Source organism: Chiloscyllium plagiosum, unplaced genomic scaffold (assembly GCF_037043375.1).
Source record: "Chiloscyllium plagiosum isolate Xiang-an unplaced genomic scaffold, Cpla_swu_hap1 HiC_scaffold_31, whole genome shotgun sequence".
In the NCBI taxonomy this organism is placed as follows: domain Eukaryota; kingdom Metazoa; phylum Chordata; class Chondrichthyes; order Orectolobiformes; family Hemiscylliidae; genus Chiloscyllium; species Chiloscyllium plagiosum.
In genome coordinates this window covers 65,788,334-65,808,807 of record NW_028270169.1, presented here as the reverse complement: position 1 = coordinate 65,808,807, position 20,474 = coordinate 65,788,334, and positions in this window count along the sequence as shown.

Below are 20,474 nucleotides of genomic sequence, written 5' to 3'. Positions count from 1 at the left end.
GTATGGTAGGAAGATCGTATGAGGAAAGGCTGAGGCACTTGGGGTTGTTTTCATTGGAGAAAAGAAGGTTTAGGGGTGACTTGATAGAGGTGTACAAGATGATTAGGGGTTTAGATAGGGTTGACCATGAGAACCTTTTTCCACGTATGGAGCCAGCTATTAAAAGGGGGCATAGCTTTAAATTAAGGGGTAGTAGGTATAGGACAGATGTTAGGGGTAGATTCTTTACTGGAATGCCCTGCCAGTAGCAGTGGTGGACTCTCCCTCTTTATGGGCATTTAAACAGGCATTGGATAGGCATATGGAGGATAGTGGGCTTGTGTAGGTTAGGTGGGCTTGGATCGGCGCAACATCGAGGGCCAAAGGGCCTGTACTGTGTTGTATCTTTCTATGTTTCTATGTTTCTATGACCACAATTCGGTTATGTTTACTTTAGCGATGGAAAGAGATAGGTATATACTGCAGGACAAGAGTTTTTATTCGGGAAAAGGAAATTACAATACAATTAGACAAGATTTAGGATGCATAGGATGGGAAAGGAAACTGCAGGAGATGGGCACAATAGAAATCTTCTCAAAACTCGGTAACAGTAGAAATATGGAGTTTATTCAAGGGGGAGCTACTGTGTGTCCTTGATAAGTATGTACCGGTCAGGCAGGGAGGAAGTTGCCAGAAGACTGGAGAAGAGCAAATGTTGTTCCCTTGTTTAAGAAGGGGAGTAGAGCCGTGGTTTATGAAGGAAGTTGAATCTCTTGTCAAGAGGAAGAATAAAGCTTAAGTTAGGATGAGATGTGAAGGCTCAGTTAGGGCAAGTGAGAGTTAAAATGTAGCCAAGAAATACCTAAAGAAAGAGTTAAGATGAGCGAGGAGGGGACATGAGAAGTTGTTGGCGTAAAGAATCAGGGAAAACCCTAAAGCTTTCTACAGGTATATAAGGGGTAAAACAATGACAAGAGTAGGATTAGGGACAGGCAAGGATAGTAGTGGGAAGTTGTTTGTGGGGTTCGAGGAAATAAGGAAAGTGCTAAATGAATATTTTTTGTCAGTATTCACATTGGAAAAAGACAATGTTGTTGAGCAGAATGCTGAGATACAGGCGACTAAACTAGATGGGATTGAGGTTCACAAGGAGAAGGTGTTAGCAATTCTGGAAAGTGTGAAAATAGATAAGTCCCCTGGGTCAGATGGAATTTATCCTAGGATTCTCTGGGAAGCCAGGGAGGAGATTGCTGAGCCTTTGGCTTTGATCTTTATGTCGTCATTGTCTACAGGACTAGCGCCAGAAGACTGGAGAAGAGCAAATGTTGTTCCCTTGTTTAAGAAGGGGAGTAGAGACAACCCTGGTAATTATAGACCAGTGAGCCTTACTTCGGTTGTGGGCAAAGTGTTGGAAAAGGTTGTAAGAGATAGGATTTATAATCATCTCAATAAGAATACGTTAATTCAGGATAGTCAGCACGGTTTCTCAAAGTGTAAATCGTGCCTCACAAACTTTATTGAATTCTTTGAGAAGGTAACCACATAGGTGGATGAGGGCGAAGTGGTTGATGTGGTGTATATGGATTTCAGTAAGGCGTTTGACAAGGTTCCCCATGGTAGGCTATTGCACAAAATACAGAGGCATGGGATTGAGGGTGATTTAGCAGTTTAGTAAGAAATTGGCAAGCTGGAAGGAGACAGAGGGTGGTGATTGATGGGAAATGTTCATCCTGGAGTCCAGTTACCAGCGGTGTACCGCAAGGATCAGTGTTGGGTCCACTGCTGTTCGTCATTTTTTTAATAACCTGGATGTGGGCGTAGAAAGATGGGTTAGTAAGTTTGCAGAAGATACTAAGGCCAGTTCAGTTGTGATAGTAACAAAGGATGTTTTAGGTTACAGAGAGACACAGATAAGCTGCAGAGCTGGACTGAGAGGTGGCAAAGGAGTTTAATGCAGAAAAGTGTGAGGTGATTCACTTTGGAAGGAGTAACAGTAGTGGGTGAATGGTAAGATTCTTGGTAGTGTAGATGAGCAGAGACATCTTGTTGTCAATGTACATAGATCCTTCGAAGTTGCCACCCAGGTTGATAGGGTTGTGAAGAAGGCATATGGTATGTTAGCTTTAGGGAACGAATTTCAGAGCCACGAAGTCATGCTGCAGCTGAATAAAACTCTGGTACAGCCGCACTTGGAGTATTGCGTACAGTTTTGGGTCACCACATTATCGGAAGGATGTGGAAGCTTTGTGAAGGATGCAGAGGAGACTTTACTTGGATGTTACCTGGTCTGGAGGGAATGTCTTATGAGGAAAGGTTGAGGGACTTGAGGCTATTTTCATTTGAGAGAAGAAGCTTGAGAGATGACTTAATTGAGACATATAAGATAATCAGAGCATTAGATTGGGTGGACATTAAGAGGCTTTTTCCTTGGATGATGATGGCTAGTATGAGGGGGCATAGCTTCAAATTGAGGGGCAATAGATATAGGACAGAGGTTAGAGGTAGTTTCTTTACTCAGAGAGTAGTTGTGGCGTGGAAAGTACTGCCTGCAACAGTTCTTGATTCACCAACTTTCCAAGCATTTAAATGGTCATTGGATAGGCAAATGGACGAGAATGGAATCGTGTAGGTTAGATGGGCTTCGGATTAGTTTCTCAGTGTCACAAAACTAATCCCTCCTAAAAACTGTTTCTTGGCTCAAGGAGAATCTGTCTTTGATTTTTCTCAGAGGGGCAATAAACCAGGCCTACTCCAATCAGTCTGGTTTGGTACAGAGATGAAAAGGATTTTGAGAGGCCTTTTGTTTAAATGTAAACAGATGAGACTTCAGGCCAAAGTGGTCATGCTTTAGAAGTGACCTGTATAATGAAAGGGGAGCGGTCAGTTCTCTAGCTGAGCTGAGCTGAGCAGTTTTAGTTGAGCTGTGAGCTGGTTGGAAGTTCAACAGGGAGCTGTGTGGAAACTCCCTCTCCCTTTTCTGCCCTTCAACTTCAACCTGTAAGCATGTGTTCCATTTATACTGGCGTTTTAAAGGGAGTTTGCTCATTGGGACTGTTGTGTATATTCAGAACATCATAATTAAGTACAATTTGAATAGACTTAGCTCTGTTGGGGATCTTTATTCTGTTCTTTGTGTTTCATTGTATACTTTTGTGAATAAATTTCTGTCTGCTTTAAAATCTAGCAGTGAACCCAGTAAGCTTACTCAGAGAAATTTTCACTGTTCACTTACCGAAGTAAATTGCAAAGTTACGGTCTGGGTTGCCTGCTCAAGAATAATTTGAGTGGTTTGGCCTAGTCCATAACAGACTGGGGGCTCTTTGTGGGATTTTAAACAGTGAGTGGTAGGTGCTCGTGTCTTTATTTCAGGTGTTGGTTTGGTTGGGGAGACAAAGCTTGGGATAGGAATGGGCTCTTTCAGTCACCAAGAGTTTTCTGGATGTGGATGCGGTCACTTTGGAAGTTTTGCCAAAAGTGACTAAGACCAAATTGCAGGAATTAGCAGAGAAGCTGGAATTGGAACTGCCTACTTCTGTGAGGAAAGGAGAGATAATTACAGCAGTAGCTCAGCATTTACACTTGCTGGAGAAACCATCAGAATCTATAGAGATGGCAAGAATTCAATTGTAAATGAAGCAGCTTGAGTTAGAGGTGAGAGATAAGAAAAGGGGCAGCAGAAACGAACCAGTTTGAGTTACAATGAAAAGCAGAAGAGAGGGAAAAGAGAGCAGCAGAGAAAGAAAAAGATTAAATGTTTGAACTTCAAAAACTGACACTTAAAAAGGAACGTCAGCTTAAAAGGCTGGAGATAAAGGCTGAGGTAGGCTCAGTGAGGAAGTACTGTAAACTCATGTGGAAGAGCAGAGAGTAAAAATAGCAAGGTTAGCAGCTGAAGATTATGAGCTGGTCCATAAACTTGGTTTGGCGTCCAGAAACAACTTCAATCCGCGAGGGTTGGATTTGGGGCAAAGAGAAATCCTCACATGGAAAGGGGAACGTAGGTCTCAGTGGAGATCATAAGGAGAACTTACTACAGGGTAAAAAAGAAACCTTTAAGGGGGACAAAGAAGATACAAAGCTCCAGTGTTTTCATTGTAATAAAGTGGGCTACACGAAATCACAGTGTTGGTGCGCTAGGAGAAAGCCAATTGTAGGAAAACCAGACACGCCTGGGAGTTTTGTTGGACTAGTAACAAAAAGCACAAGGGAAGTTAGACAACTGCCTCAGAGTGTACAAGATGATCAGAGGTTGGTTAAGGAGGAAGTGCCAGATTCGCTTAAAAAATATACATGTAAGGGTAAAGTTTATTCACATAGGCCAGGGGTAGCAGGTAAAGAGGTTACAATATTAAGGGAAACAGGATCCTCTCAGTCTGTAATACTGAGTCCTGAGGGACTATTACCAGAAAAGGTACTGGTAACAGGAATTCACGGTGAAACAACAAGTGCTCAGTTATGAAAAGAGAGACTAGAGAGTCCAGAGAACAGTGGAGAATTTGTGGTAGGAGTACTGGACAAACTCTCAGCTCCAGGAATACAATTTGCCCTTGTAAATAATATCGCTGATTCACTGGTAGGCATGCTGCCTACCCTAGTTGAAAAGCCAGTGGAGATGCAGGCAACTGAAGACCTGGAGTATGTTTATCCAGAAATTTTCCCTGATTGTGTGATCACAAGATCACAGAGGCACAAGTTGAAGCAGGAGAGATCAAGAGGCACAGATAAGGAAGTTGGCATAGTGTCATCTGAGACTATCCTTGATCAGATAAGTGGGACAGAGAAGGAGCAAATAGGTAAGCATGTCAGCATCTTTAGCTCTGATAAGCTGACTGAATTACAGCAGAAAGATGGAGTTAAAACAGTTATATCAAAGGCATTTACAAAGAAAGAACGTGAATGCATTCCTGTGTGTTATTACTTAACAAATGATGTCTTAGTGAGGAAATGGACACCATCACACATTCAAGCAGATGAAAAATGGGCAGAGATTCATCAAATTGTTTTACCAGTAGGGTTTAGAAAGGAGGTACAGCGAGTGGTGCATGAACTACCACTTGGAGGTCATTTAGGGGTGAGGAAAACACAGGCTAAAATACAAGGGCATTTTTACTGGCCTGGACATCACAAAGATGTAGTTGAATTTTGCCAGACATGTCACACTTGTCAGCTAATCAGAAAGCCACAGGCAGTAATAAAACCTTAACCTTTTAAACCTCTTCCAGCATTTGGGGAACTTTTCACAAGAGTCTTGATTGATTGCGTAAGTCCTCTAACTCAAACAAAAAGTGGGAATAAATATTTATTAACATTAATGGATGTGTTGACTAGATTTCCAGAGACAATCCCATTATGCAACAGCACAGCTAAATGGGTTGTAGAAGAATTACTTAAATGTTTTACTTGATATGGATTACCAATAGAAATCCAGTCAGGTCAAGGATCAAACTTCAAATCCAAACTATTCAAGGAGATTATGGATAACTTGGGAATAAAGCAATTCAAATCTGCTGCATACCATCTGGAATCGCTAGAGAGAAGGCATCAAACATTAAAGACCATGTTGAGGGCTATGGTCAGGATTATCCAGATTGGGATAAGGGTGCTCAGTTTGTACTTTTTGTGATCAGAGATGCACCAAATGAATCAACCAAATTCAGTCCCATTTGAATTAATTTTGGGACATGAAGTAAGAGGGCCGTTAAAACTAATTCAGGAGAAATTAATATTCAGAATTCAGAGACCACCCATTGGACAATGTGTCAAATTTTAGAGAACGATTGAATAGAGCTGGAGAGTTGGCCAGACAGCATTTAAAAGTATCACAGCGTACAATGAAACAGGAAAATGAGAGGAAATTGAGTGAGGTGAATTATTTGATAAGAACTCCAGACAGGAAAAAAGTCTCAGAGTGTGTCATGTGAATATGCTCAAAAGGTATTTTGATCGGGAAGGAAAGCAAGAGGAGAAGGTGTTACTGATTACAGCACAGAAGGAAGAACCACGTTCAGAGGGTTCTGAATTGGACATTCCTCAAATCAAATTGGACAATGAGGAAGTTGTCAAAAATTGGGATAATATATTGAGTTACTGTCCACAAGAAAATTGAAATGACCTGAAAAAGTGAATTGGCCATGCTAAATTGCCTGTAGTGTTAGGTAAGGGGTACATGTAGGGGTATGGGTAGGTTGCGCTTCGGCGGGGCGGTGTGGACTTGTTGGGCCGAAGGGCCTGTTTCCACACTGTAAGTGATCTAATCTAATCTAATCTAAAGTTATTACTATCACATGGGGAGGTATGTAGAAATAAACTGGGAAGTACGAACCTAATTGTTCATGATGTAGATAGAGGAGATGCTGTTCCAATTAAACAACATCCTTATAGGCATAACCCTCTAAAGTTGGCACAGGTTCAGGAGATAGAGTGCATGCTCCAAGATGGCATAATCAAAGTGAGTTGCAGTGACTGGAGCTCACCCATAGTCATGGTGCCAAAGCCAGATGGCACTCAACAGTTTTGAGTGGATTATCGCAAAGTCAACACCGTTACAAAGACTGATGAACATCCAATTCATGATTGGAGGACTGTGTCAAAAAAGTAGGACAAGCAACTTGTATTTCTAAGTTGGACTTGCTCAGGACTACTGGCAAGTCCCTCTGTCACAGAGAGCAAAGGCAATTTCGGTTTTCGTAACATCCCCAAATGGAGTATATCAGCTCAAAGTCATGCCATTTTGTATGAAAAATGTTCCAGTAACATTTCAGAGACTGACTAATTAGGTCATTGCTGTGTTACCCAATTGTGTTGTTGACATAGATGAGCTGGTGTACTTTAGTCCCTCATGGAAGGAATATTTACAGTATTTATCAGACTTGTTCGATCGGCTTCGGGAGGCAGGCTTGATGGTAAACCTAGCTAAAAGTGAATTTGCCAAAGCCCAACTCACCTTCCTGGGCCATGTCATTGCACATGGACAAATAGCCCCATGAGAAATTAATTGGGGAGTTTCCCACACCGTCAACAAAAAAGCAGTACTACAGTTTCTGGGGTTGAGTGGATTTTACTGAAAGTTTGTGCCGAACTTTAGCAGTGTGGCTGCTCCACTCACCAAAACTGTTAAAAAAGGGCAAGGAGTTCCAGTGGACAGAGGACTGTCAAAAAGCATTTGACAGCCTAAAAACTGTGTTAACTCCTGCCCCAGTATTCGCCACACCGGGTTACACGAAGCTTTTCAGAGTGGCTGTAAATGCCAGTGATGTGGGTGTTGTTGTGGTGCTCCTACAGATTAGATTACTTACAGTGTGGAAACAAGGCCTTTGGCCCAACAAGTCCAAACCAACCCTTCAAAGAGTAACCCACCCAGACCCATTCCCCTACCCTTTATTTACCCCTGACTCATGCACCTAACACTACAGGCAATTTAGCATGGCCAATTCACCTGACCTGCACATCTTTGGATTGCGGGAGGAAACCGGAGCACCTGGAGGAAACCCACACAGACATGGGGAGAATGTGCAAACTCCCCACAGACAGTCTCCCGAGGCTGGAATTGAACCCGAGTCCCTGCACTGTGAGGCAATCCCTTGGGCCAAAAACCTGTTCTCCAATAACCAGAACAGGAAAAAAGACCCAAGATCCCTCACAATCTAGGACCCATGCGTTCTTCAGAAGTACCATCAATATCCCCACGTGGACATATTCCTTGCAGCGTTGTGGTTGTTAGATCATAATAACAGAGTGGTGGGGTTCTGTCAAAGGAGTAAATACTTCCTGGGGTAGCTGAAATGACCACAAGTTGGTGGTAGCATCCAATTGTTCTCCTAAGACCACACGGGCATCTTCAGTATAATTGATAAATCTCTGCTGGTTGTGATAAATGTAATTAATCAATTCAGCATTCTTACTAACCCCTATCAATGGGATGAGAGCCTCCCAGCCCACGGCAATTTCATTGTGGGCCTTAAACTCATTAGGAATACCTCTTGGCTGTCCTACGCTATCAGTCCGAATTGTCGGATCAGGGACATACCATCGCTTAGTTCAGCGCAAAGCTGACTGTGACATCGCATCAAGCTGCGTGTGTGCCTATATAACTACCTCGTGTAGGAGCATTACACGGGCACAGCTGCCACTCCAGTCAGCGGGCAGCATTGGGCGCAACCCTCCTTTCCTACAACACAGCCACCAAGTATCTGCCAGTGGGATGCGTTGAGAATTTAAAACAGCCCCAAATGTGGTGTCCATCTTGATTTCAATCGTATTCCCACAAAGACCCTTAAAAAAGCCGACTGGTGTGGAACCATTTCGCTTAAAGCATTCAAAACTCAACCCTTCCCGTATCCTGAGAGCAGCCACGGGGATTGTGTAATTAGTCTGACTGGTGGACCACGGGGTACTATAGCCACACCACTGTTGGAGTTGCTGCCTGCCCACATCATCCTCCTGATAGAACATAGAGGCCTGAAGTAGGAGGCACCAAAACGGGCAATGGGATTGCCTGTAGTTGATGAATCATCCAGATAAAGAAGTTGGCTAGAATTCTGCAAATGCCGTTGAGTACAGGTGGTCGAGTTATAAGGCATAGGGACAACATACTATGAGGGGGTTGCCACAAGAAGCAGTCCTGTCTAGCCATCAGTGCGGCCGTATAGATTGCCCACTGATACCAGTGATTGTCACGGGCGCGTACCCATGTTGGGGCAGCGAGGTCTGCACTTCTAATATGTCTTTGCCTCCCAGCCTAAATGACCCTGGCATAACCAGTCTAGGTCTGCCAATCTAATGGTGTCCAAGTCTGAGTATGCGGGCCTGGCATCAGAGAGGGGGGTATCAGGAGCATCCCCCATGTCATCCCCATCCCCGCTGCCAGGAGAACTATGTTCCACATCTCTATCACAATCATTTCTAGAATGATCAGTATCCCCAAGAACTTCACCTGTACCTTGTTCGGGCCCCTGCTGAGGGGTACTAGCCTCATGTGTGCCCTGCTCATGTCCAAGTTCCTCATTCTCAGCTCCATTTATCTCAGTGTTAGATTTGGTTTGTGCCGGTGGGAGAACTTTAGTACAATGATTCAGGTGGTACCATATGTGTCATCCTTCCACTTGGACGGCGGTAGGTGATGCCTTAGTCACGACAAAAGGCCCCCCTCTCCTCGGCTCATTCCAGCGTCTTCAAAAAACCCACACATGCACCCAAACCCCGGGTGTAATCGGTCCTTCCTCATTGACAGGTGTTTCCTGCAGGTGGATAGTCTCATGTATCAGAGTTAGCTGCTGCATATATCGCTTACGTTCCAAGCTTAACTGAAACAAGCTAGGCCTTTAGTATGGCCTCTCCACCTGGGCACTGGCATAGGTCTACCTGTGAGCAATTAAGGTTGGTGCTTGCGCAGATCTTGTTTAATTTGGCTTTCAATGTCCCATTGATCCTTTCCACCATCCCCTGTGAGCGGGGATGATACACTCACCCAAACCTCTGATTGATTCGCAAAGACTGCAGCACTAACATAATTACTTTCTGAATGAAGGCAGACCCATTGTCTGAACTAATTACCGACACTATACCAAACCTTGGGATAACTTCATTTGTCAGAATTCTCACTACTCTCCCAGCTCCTGGTTTCAACCCTATTTTCACTGGGCTAACTGATTTCACTCTTCCCACATCTGTATCATGCCATGACCACAAAGTGGCTGGTAATACATCCAATCGCTCATTACCATATTGATCACCTTCCTCCACTGTCACTGACATGCTCCAATGGGGTGTTCCTTCGGATTCCCTGTCCAGGTGCAGCATGCGAGGATTTTAATATAGCTGTCATCTCTGGATTCCCAAACCCCTGTCATGAGCATATACCATTCCCTGACTGTTTATACATGCCTGGCCATAGATCCTAAGTCTTTAGATTGACATCCCTTATTTCCCAGTAAGGTTACACGTGGTGCGGCGCCTGGTACTCTGTACCACTTTTCCAGGAACACATTTCTCTCTATTTGCAGGATCACTCCCTGCTCTCCTAATACTATTACTTCACTTCTCAAATGTTGTGGAGCAGTGACTTCCTGCTGCCACTGCCTCTCTAACACCTCATCCTGAGACTCATCAAATATCACTGTACAGTGCAGCTCAGACTTAGGTGGTCTTGCTTTAGTCAACATTGTCAACACTTCTGCTTCCCACATCCCCAAATGTCTTGAATATCACATGCTATATCCCCTATCCAATGCATCACTCATTGTGTATTGGCCTTTTCTACGACCAAACCCTGCTGTGTGCACTCCAATCTTACCTCTAACTGTAGTAAAGCATCCCTACCTAACAAGTTAATCGATGTCTTTTTAGACACTAATATTGGCAGAACTATCTCCCTACCTTCCATTTCTAATCTTCCTGGAGCTGTAAATTGGGTTAACTGTGATTTCCCTGAGCATCTGCATCCTTCACTTTCTCCTGTATATTTGACACGGGCTAGCATAGGAGGAGCTTTACTTCATGTCTAACCCTGTGCTGTATCTGTCCTGGGAGGGTTTGAAAGGAACAATACAGCAGTAATGTTATCAGTATCGAACCCATGCTGAACATGGCCTATGTATTTGCCAAGGGCCAGTGTTGGATGATCTTTTGTGTGATATCTGTCTTGGAATATTTGAGAGGAATAGTCCAGAGCGATCTTTCAGTATCTGTGGAGAGAAAGTGGAGCTAACGTTCTGAAGATGGGTGACCGGACCTGAAACATTAAGATTAGATTAGATTACTTACAGTGTGGAAACAGGCCCTTCGGTCCAACAAGTCCACACCGACCCGCCGAAGCACAATCCACACCATACCCCTACATTTACCCCTTACCTAACACTACGGGCAATTTAGCATGGTCAATTCACCTGACCTGCACATCTTTGGACTGTGGGAGGAAACCGGAGCACCCGGAGGAAACCCACTCTATTTTCGCTCCACAGATGCTGCTAGACCTTTTGAAATTTATCCGTGAATATGTATTTTTATTCGCCTGATTTTCAGCATCAGCTGTTCCTTCTTTTTAAGCAGAGTGACCTTTATTCTGTATCTAACGCTGTGCTGCACTTGTCCTGGGAGTATTTTATGGGGACATACAGAGGGACCTTTATTCTGTATTTAACAAAGCGAGCTTAAACATGTGTTGCGGGAAAAGCGCAGCAGGTCAGGCAGCATCCGAGGAGCAAGAGAATCGACGTTTTGGGCATAAGCCCTTCTTTAGGAATGAGGAGGGTGTGCCAAGCAGGCTAAGATAAAAGGTAGGGAGGAGGGACTTGGGGGAGGGGCTTTGGAAATGCGATAGGTGGAAGGACGTTAAGGTGAGGGTGATAGGCCGGAGAGAGGGTGGGGGCGGCGAGGTCGGGAAGAAGATTGCAGGTCAAGAAGGCAGTGCTGAGTCTGAGGGTTGGGACTGAGATAAGGGGGGGAGGGGAAATGAGGAAGCTGAAGAAATCCGCATTCATCCCTCGTGGTTGGAGGGTTCCTAGGCAGAAGATGAGTCGCTCGTCCTCCAGGCGTCGTGTTGCCATGGTCTGGCGATGGAGGAGGCCAAGGACCTGCATGTCCTTGGCGGAGTAGGAGGGGGAATTAAAGTGTTGAGCCACGGGGTGGTTGGGTTAATTGGTGCGGGTGTCCCAGAGGTGTTCTCTGAAATGTTCCGCAAGTAGGCGGCCTGTCTCCCCAATATAGAGGAGGCCACATCGGGTGCAGCGGATGCAGTAAATGATGTGTGTGGAGGTGCAGGTGAATTTCTGATGGATATTGAAGGATCCCTTGGGGCTTTGGTGGGAAGTGAGGGGGGAGGTGTAGGCACCAAGTTTTGCATTTCTTGCGGTTGCAGGTGAAGGTGCCGGGAGTGGAGGGTGGTTTGGTGGGGGGTGTGGATCTGACGACGGAGTCGCGGAAGGAGTGGTCTTTCCGGAATGCTGGTAGGGGAGGGGAGGGAAATATATCCTTGGTGGTGGGGTCTGTTTGGAGGTGGCGGAAATGACGAAGGATGACACGATGTATCCGGAGGTTGGTGGGGTGGTAGGTGAGGACCAGTGGGGTTCTGTCCTGGTGGCGATTGGAGGGGTGGGGTTCAAGGGCGGAGGAGCAGGAAGTGGAGGAGATGCAGTGGAGAGCATCGTCAACCACGTCTGAGGGGAAATTGCAGTCTTTGAAGAAGGAGGCCATCTGGGTTGTACGGTATTGGAATTGGTCCTCCTGGGAGCAGATGTGGCGGAGGCGAAGGAATTGGGAATATGGGATGGCGTTTTTACAGGGGGCAGGTTGGGAGGAGGTGTAATCTAGGTAGCTGTGGGAGTCGGTCAGTTTGTAGTAAAATCTGCGTTGAGTTGGTCGTCCGAGATAAAAATGGAGAGGTCTCGGAAGGGGAGGGAAGAGTCTGAGACGGTCCAGGTAAATTTGAGGTCGGGGTGGAAGGTGTTAGTAAAGTGGATGAACTGTTCAACCTCCTCATGGGAGCACGAGGTAGCGCCGATACAGTCATCGATGTAGCGGAGGAAATGGTGGGGGTGGTGCCAGTGTAGCTGCTTAACAAAGCGAGCGCCAATCATGGGAGTAATTGATGAAAACATTGTAGAGGGAGATTTCTTTCTGTTTAAAATAATGAAGGGAGCTTTATTCTGTATCTAACTCTAACATGTTCCTATGCTGAGTCATGTTTGGTGGATACAAATAAAGGCAGCTTTATTTTAATTTTACTTTCAGGTTTAAACAGTCGTAGGAACATGGCATTGTATCTGACACCTCACTGCCTCTATCATGTGAGTGTTTAATGGGAACAATATTGAGGGAGCCTTACTTGCGTTTTAAAAGAGTAGAGGGAGATTTAGTCCTGACCTGAGAGTGCTTGATAAAGGACAGTGCAGATGGAGATTCAAGTTGTATGTAATGTTGTTCTGTGCCTGTTCTGAGATTATGTCGAAGGATGTTTACTCTGTACCCAATTCTCTGCTTTACTTGTCCTCCAAGTGTTTGATGGGGCCACTGCAGAGTGAGTTTTATTCCATATCTAAACCAATGCTATAACTGTCCTTCAGTGTTTGGCAGGGACAGCTTAGAGCGAGTTTTAATCTGCATCTAATGGTGTGATTAACTTGTCCTGGGAATTCACCATTTAGGACTGTTTAGATGGTGCATCAGTTTGTATCTTATTCTGTCCTGCGAGTGTTTGATTGGGCACAGTGTAGGGCCTGATTTAATCAACATCTAACTCCAGGATTAACATAGCCTGGAAATTTGAAAAGTGCTGGAGTTGTGGGATCTTTAGTCTGTATCTAATCTCATGCTTTCCCCATCAAACACTGAAGGTCAGGGAGCGTGGTGGGTGATTTAATGAATATCTAAGGGGTGGCACGGTGGCACAGTGGTTAGCACTGCTGCCTCATAGCACCAGGCACCTGGGTTCAATTCCAGCCTCTGGTAACTGCCTGTGTGGAGTTTGCACATTCTCCCTGTGTCTGCGTGGGTTTCCTTTGAGTGCTCCGGTTTCCTCTCACTGTCTAAAGCTGTGCAGGTTAGGGGAATTGGCCACGCTAAATTGCCCATAGTGTTCAGGGATATATAGATTAATTGCATTAATCAGAGGTAAATATAGGGTAGGGGAATGGATCTGGGTGGGTTACTCTTTGGAGGGTCGGTATGGACTTATTGGGCCAAATGACCTGTTCATAGAACAACACAGCACAGAACAGGCCCTTCGGCCCTCGAAGTTGCGCTGACCTGTGAACTATTCTCAGCGCATCCCCCAACACTACCCCATTATCATCCATCTGCTTATCAAAGGATCGTTTAAATCTCCCACATAGAACATAGAACAGAACAGAACAGGCCCTTCAGCCCACGATGCTGTGCCGACCACTGATCCTCATGTATGCACCCTCAAATTTCTGTGACCATATGCATGTCCAGTAGTCTCTTAAATGTCCCCAATGACCTTGCTTCCACCACTGCTGCTGGCAACGCATTCCATGCTCTCACAACTCTCTGTGTAAAGAACCCACCTCTGACACCCCATTTATACTTTCCGCCAAACAGCTTAAAACTATGACCCTCGTGTTAGCCATTTCTGCCCTGGGAAATAGTCTCTGGCTATCGACTCTATCTATGCCTCTCATTATCTTGTATGCATCAATTAGGTCTCCTCTTCTCCTCCTTTTCTCCAATGAAAAAGTCCGAGCTCAGTCAACCTCTCTTCATAAGATAAGCCCTCCAGTCCAGGCAGCATCCTGGTAAACCTCCTCTGAACCCTCTCCAAAGCATCCACAGCTTTCCTATAATAGGGCGACCAGAACTGGACGCAGTATTCCAAGTGCGGTCTAGCCAAAGTTTTATAGAGCTGCAACAAGATCTCACGACTCTTAAACTCAATCCCCCTGTTAATGAAAGCCAATACACCATTTGCTTTCTTAACAACCTTGTCCACTTGGGTGGCCATTTTAAGGGATCTATGTACCTGCACACCAAGATCCCTCTGTTCCTCCACACTGCCAAGAATCCTATCCTTAATCCTGTACTCAGCTTTCAAATTCGACCTTCCAAAATGCATCACCTCGCATTTATCCAGATTGAACTCCATCTGCCACCTCTCAGCCCATCTCTGCATCCCGTCAATGTTCCGCTGCAGCCTACAACAGTCCTCTATACTGTCAACGATACCTCCAACCTTTGTGTCGTCTGCAAACTTGCTGACCCATCCTTCAATCCCCTCATCCAAGTCATTAATAAAAATTACAAACAGTAGAGACCCAAGGACAGAGCCCTGTGGAACACCACTCACCACAGACTTCCAGGCAGAATATTTTCCTTCTACTACCACTCGCTGTCTTCTGTTGGCCAGCCAATTCTGTATCCAGACAGCTACGTTCCCCTATATCCCATTCCTCCTGACCTTCTGAATGAGCCTACCATGGGGAACCTTATCAAATGCCTTGCTGAAGTCCATATACACCACATCCACCGCTCAACCCTCATCAACTTGTCTAGTAACATCCTCAAAGAACTCGATAAGGTTTGTGAGGCATGACCTGCCCCTCACAAAACCATGTTGACTACATTTAATTAAGCCATGCTGTTCCAGATGGTCATAAATCCTATCCCTCAGAATCCTTTCTAACACCTTGCAGATGACAGACGTGAGACTGACTGGTCTGTAATTGCCAGGGATTTCCCTATTTCCTTTCTTGAAGAGAGGAATTACATTTGCCTCGCTCCAGTCCTCAGGTATGACTCCAGTGGAGAGCGAGGATGAAAAGATCTTCGCAAGTGGCAAAGCAATTGCATTTCTCGTTTCCCAAAGCAGCCGAGGACAAATCTGGTCAGGGCCTGGCAACTTGTCAATCTTAATGTTTGACAAAATTTTCAGCACATCAGCTTCCTCTATCTCTATCCATTCCAGCATGCACACCTGCTCTTCAAAAGTTTCATTCACTACAAAGTTGATCTCTGTACCAAACCAGACTGATTGGAGCCCGGCTCAGTTTATTACTCCTCTGAGAAAAATCAAGGACACAGTCTCCTTGAGCCAAGGAACAGCATTTAGACAAAATTAGGACTACCTTTGTGACAAAGGATATTGACAGCAGATACATGGGAATACCACCATGTTCAACTTCTGTTCCAAATTCTCACCATCCTGATGTGGAAATATGTTGCCGTTCATTCAGTGTCACTATTTCAATATCCTCCACATTGTGTAAGTTTTCCTGTTGCATTCGGACGACAAGAGTTCAAGAAGGAAATTCACCAACACCGTCTCAAGGGAAACGAGGCAATGGGTAATGAATTCTGGCTAATCAGTGATGCCCATATTTCATCAATGAATTAAAATTAAAAATATTGTCAAAACATGATCAATGTTGGACACGGAGTTTTGTATTTGGAGACTGCAGACTGGTTGGATCCAGTCAGTCCCTTGAGGAGAAAGTGAGGACTGCAGATGCTGGAGATCAGAGCTGAAAATGTGTTGCTGGAAAAGCACAGCAGGTCAGGCAGCATCCAAGGAACAGGAGAATCGACGTTTCGAGCATAAGCCCTTCTTCAGGAATTCTGAAGAAGGGCTTATGCCCGAAACGTCGATTCTCCTGTTCCTTGGATGCTGCCTGACCTGCTGTGCTTTTCCAGCAACACATTTTCAGCTCCAGTCAGTCCCTTGCTTGTTTCTGGAAAGTGTGGTGGAAATGAAGGGCTTATGCCCGAAACATCGACTCCACTGCCCCTCGGCTGCTGCCTCACCCGCTGTGCTTTACCCACACAACAAGTTTTATCTTTAATCCCCAGCATCTCCAGTCTTCACTTTGCACCTTGTTTGTTGTGAACAGCTGAAGGAATATGCTGTTTGAAACAGTTGGTTAGTCTTTCAGAGGCATGGCCTACATACCCAGCATCACATGGACATGATATTCACACACCACATGACCTGTGAGATTGACAGACGCAATTCAAAATGTACTCACATCTGGACTGTAGAACATTAGACACAGTTATAGTACTGCCATGAAAATGATTGTGTGTGAATATTAGCACGCAATATTCCTACAGGAGAAAAACAGTTGTATATTTTCAAAGTACTTGCACTTAATGATTTCATAGAAGATAGAACATAGAACAATACAGCGCAGAACAGGCCCTTCACCCCTCGATGTTGCACTGACCTGTAAATTATTCTCATCTCGTCCCCCTACACTATCCCAAAATTATCCATGTGCTTATCTAAGGATTGTTGAAATATCCCTCATGTGGCTGAGTTGACTACCTTAGCAGGTAGGGCATTCCACGCCCTTACCACTCTCTGCGTAAAGAACCTGCCTCTGACACCTGTCTTAAATCTATCATCCCTCAATTTGTAGTTATGCCCTCTTGTACAAGGTGACGTCATCATCTGAGGAAAAAGACATTCACTGTCTACCCTATCTAATCCTCTGATCATCTTGTATGTCTCTATCAAATCCCCTCTTCGCCTTCTTCTTTCCAATGAGAACAGACCCAAGTCCCTCAGCCTTTCCTCATAAGACATTCCCTCCAGACCAGGCAACATCCTGGTTAATCTCCTCTGCACCTTTTCCAATGCTTCCACATCCTTCCCGAAATATGGGGACCAGAACTGTACACAATATTCCAAGTGTGGCCGCACCAGCGTTTTGTATAGTTGCAGCATGATATTGCTGCTCTGGAACTCAATCCCTCTACCAATGAAACCTAACACACTGTATGCCTTCTTAACAGCACTATTCTCCTGGGTGGCAATTTTCAGGAATCTGTGCACATGAACTCAAAGATCCCTCTGCACATCCACACTACCAAGAATCTTTCCATTGACCCAGTACTCTGCCTTCCTGTTATTCTTCCCAAAGTGCATCACCTCACATTTAGCTGCATTGAACTCCATTTGCCACCTCTCAGCCCAATTCTGCAGTTTATCCAAGTCGCCCTGCAACCTGTAACATTCTTCCAAACTATCCACTACTCCACCAACGTTAGTGTCATCTGCAAATTTATTCATCTATCCATTGATGCTTGCGCCTAAGTCATTTACAAAAACGACAAACAGCAGTGGTCCCAAAACAGATCCTTGTGGCACACCACTAGAAACCGGACTCCAGGCTGAATATTTTCCATCAACCACCACTCGCTGCCTTCTTTCAGAAAGCCAGTTTCTAAGCCAAACTGCTAAATCTCCCTCAATTCCATGCCACCGCATTTTCTTCAACAGCCTACCATGTGGAACCTTATCAAAGGCTTTACTGAAGTCCATGTATACCACGTCAACTGCCCTAACCTCATCTACATGCTTGGTCACCTTCTCAAAAAACTCAATGAGGTTTGTGAGACATGACCTACCCTTGATGAAACCATGTTGTCTATCTGAAATCAAATTGTTGTTTGCTAGATGATTATAAATCCTATCTCTTATAATCCTTTCCAAAACCTTTCCTACAACAGAAGTAAGGCCCATTGGTCTATAATTACCTGGATCATATCTACTGCCCTTCTTGAACAAGGGCACAACATTTGCAATCCTCCAGTCCTCAGGTACTAAACCCGTAGACAATGATGACTCAAATATCAAAGCCAAAGGCTCTGCTATCTCTTCCCTAGCTTCCCAGAGAATCCTCGGATAAATCCCATCCAGCCCAAGGGACTTGTCTACTTTCACTCCTTCTAGAATTGATAACACCTGTTCGTAACTAACCTCGATCCTTTCTAGTCTAATATCTCGTACCTCATTCTTCTCCTCTACAATATTCTCCTTTTCCTGAGTGAAAACCGATGAGAAATGTTCATTTATCACCTCTCCGATCTCCACAGGGTCCACACACAACTTCCCACTTCTCTCTTTGACTGGCCCTATTCCTACCCTCGTCATCCTTTTATTCCTCACATACCTATAGAAAGCTTTAGGGTTCTCCTTTATTCTATTTGCTAAAGACTGCTCATGTCCTCTCTTTGCTCTTCTTAACTCTCTCTTTAAATCCTTTCAAGCTGATCTGTAACTCTCCATCGCCTCATCTGTACATCTTGCCTCATCAACACATAAGCCTCCTTCTTCCACTTAACAAGAGATGCAATTTCTGTTTGTCAGCAGCAACAGCAACTCGAAGGGACAGAGCTTGCACCAGGGGCCTGTCGGGAGCGGTGAGTCACTGATTGGTGCTTTTATATTTGAAGTCAGAGAGCAGAGGTGTCTGGGAAAGGAGGGACTTCTTATTTTTATTTCCGTCCTGCTATATAAGTCAGTGTTTTCTCAACCTGAGACCCTACCATTGTAGGGCCTCCCACCCAACCACCTCCTCGAACCTTCTCGACCAGGAACTTATCAGGTAAATGTCTCTTTTTTACTTTGTGACTAGGGGACTAGCAGAGATGGCAGTGCAGGGAGAGCAATGTTCCTCCTGCAGGATGTTTGAGGTCAGGGACACCAATAGTGTCCCATCCAAGTACTTCTGCAGGAAGTGCACCCAACTCCCAAGACCGTGTTAGGGAACTGGAGCGGGAGCTGGATGAACTTCGGATCATTTGGGAGGCAGAGGCTGTGATAGATAGGAGTTAAAGGGAAGTAGTTACTCCGAGGCATGAAGAAAGCTGGGTGACTGTTCGAAGGGGGAGAAAACAGTCAGTGGAGGGATCCCCTGTGGTCGTTCCCTGAAAAACATGTATACCGTTTTGGATACTGTTGGGGGGGACTTACCAGGGGTATGCAGTGGGGCCCAGGTCTCTGGCACAGAGCCTGTCCCTGTTGCACAGAAGGGAAGGACGGAAAGGAGGAGAGTGTTAGTCATTGGGGACTCAGTAGTTAGAGGCTCAGAGAGAAGGTTTGTTGGGAATGAACGAGACTCGCGATTGGTGTGTTGCCTCCCAGGTGCCAGTGTCCATGATGTCTCGGATCGTATCTCTGGGGTCCTGAAGGGAGAGGGTGACCAGCCTCTAATCATTGTCCATATAGGTACCAATGACACAGGTAGAAAGAGGGATAGGGATGTAAGGCAGGATTTCAGGGAGCTAGGGTGGACGCTGAGAGCTGGAACAAACAGAGTTGTTATCTCTGGATTGTTACCTGTGCCACGTGATAGTGAGGCAAGCAATAGGGAGAGATATCAGCTGAACACGTGGCTGCAAGAATGGTGCAGGAGGGAGGGTTTCAGGTACATGGATAACTGGGGCTCATTCTGGGGAAGGTGGGACTTATACAAACAGGACGGTCTTCACTTAAACCAGAGGGGTACTAATATCCTGGGTGGGAAATTTGCTGGTGCTATTCGGGTGGGCTTAAACTAGCTCAGCAGGGGGATGGGAACCGGAGGTGTAGTTGCAGTGCACAGGAGGATGAGAGTAGGAAGGATAGGGACAGGATTTCAGTGTCACAGGGATGTGCTGGCAGACGGCGAAATGGTTTAAAGTGTGTCGACTTCAACGCCAAAAGTATCCGAAATAAGGTAGGTGACCTTGCAGCATGGATAGGTACCTGGGACTTCGATGTTGTGGCCATTTCGGAGACATGGATAGAGCAGGGTGAGGAATGGATGTTGCAGGTTCCAGGGTTTAGATCTTTCATTAAAAACAGGCAAGGCGGTAAAAGAGGGGGAGGTGTGGCCTTGTTAGTCAAGGATAGTATAACGGTGGCTGAGAGACCTTTTGACGAGGACTCGTCTACTGAGGTCGTGTGGGCTGAGGTTAGAAGCAGGAGAGGAGAGGTCACACTGCTTGGAGTTTTTTATAGGCCTCTGCAGCATTCCAGGGAGGTGGGAGCAACATTATCTGAGGTGGGAGTGAAAGGAACAGGGTGGTCATTATGGGGGACTTTAACTTCCCCAACATTGACTGGAAATGCTATAGCTCTAGTCGGTCGGATGGATCAATTTGTGTCCAGTGTGTACAGGAGGCTTTCCTAACACACTATGTCGAAGGGCCGACAAGAGGGGAGGCCACACTGGATCTGGTGCTTGGTAATGAACCAGGCCAAGTGTTTGATTTAGTTGTAG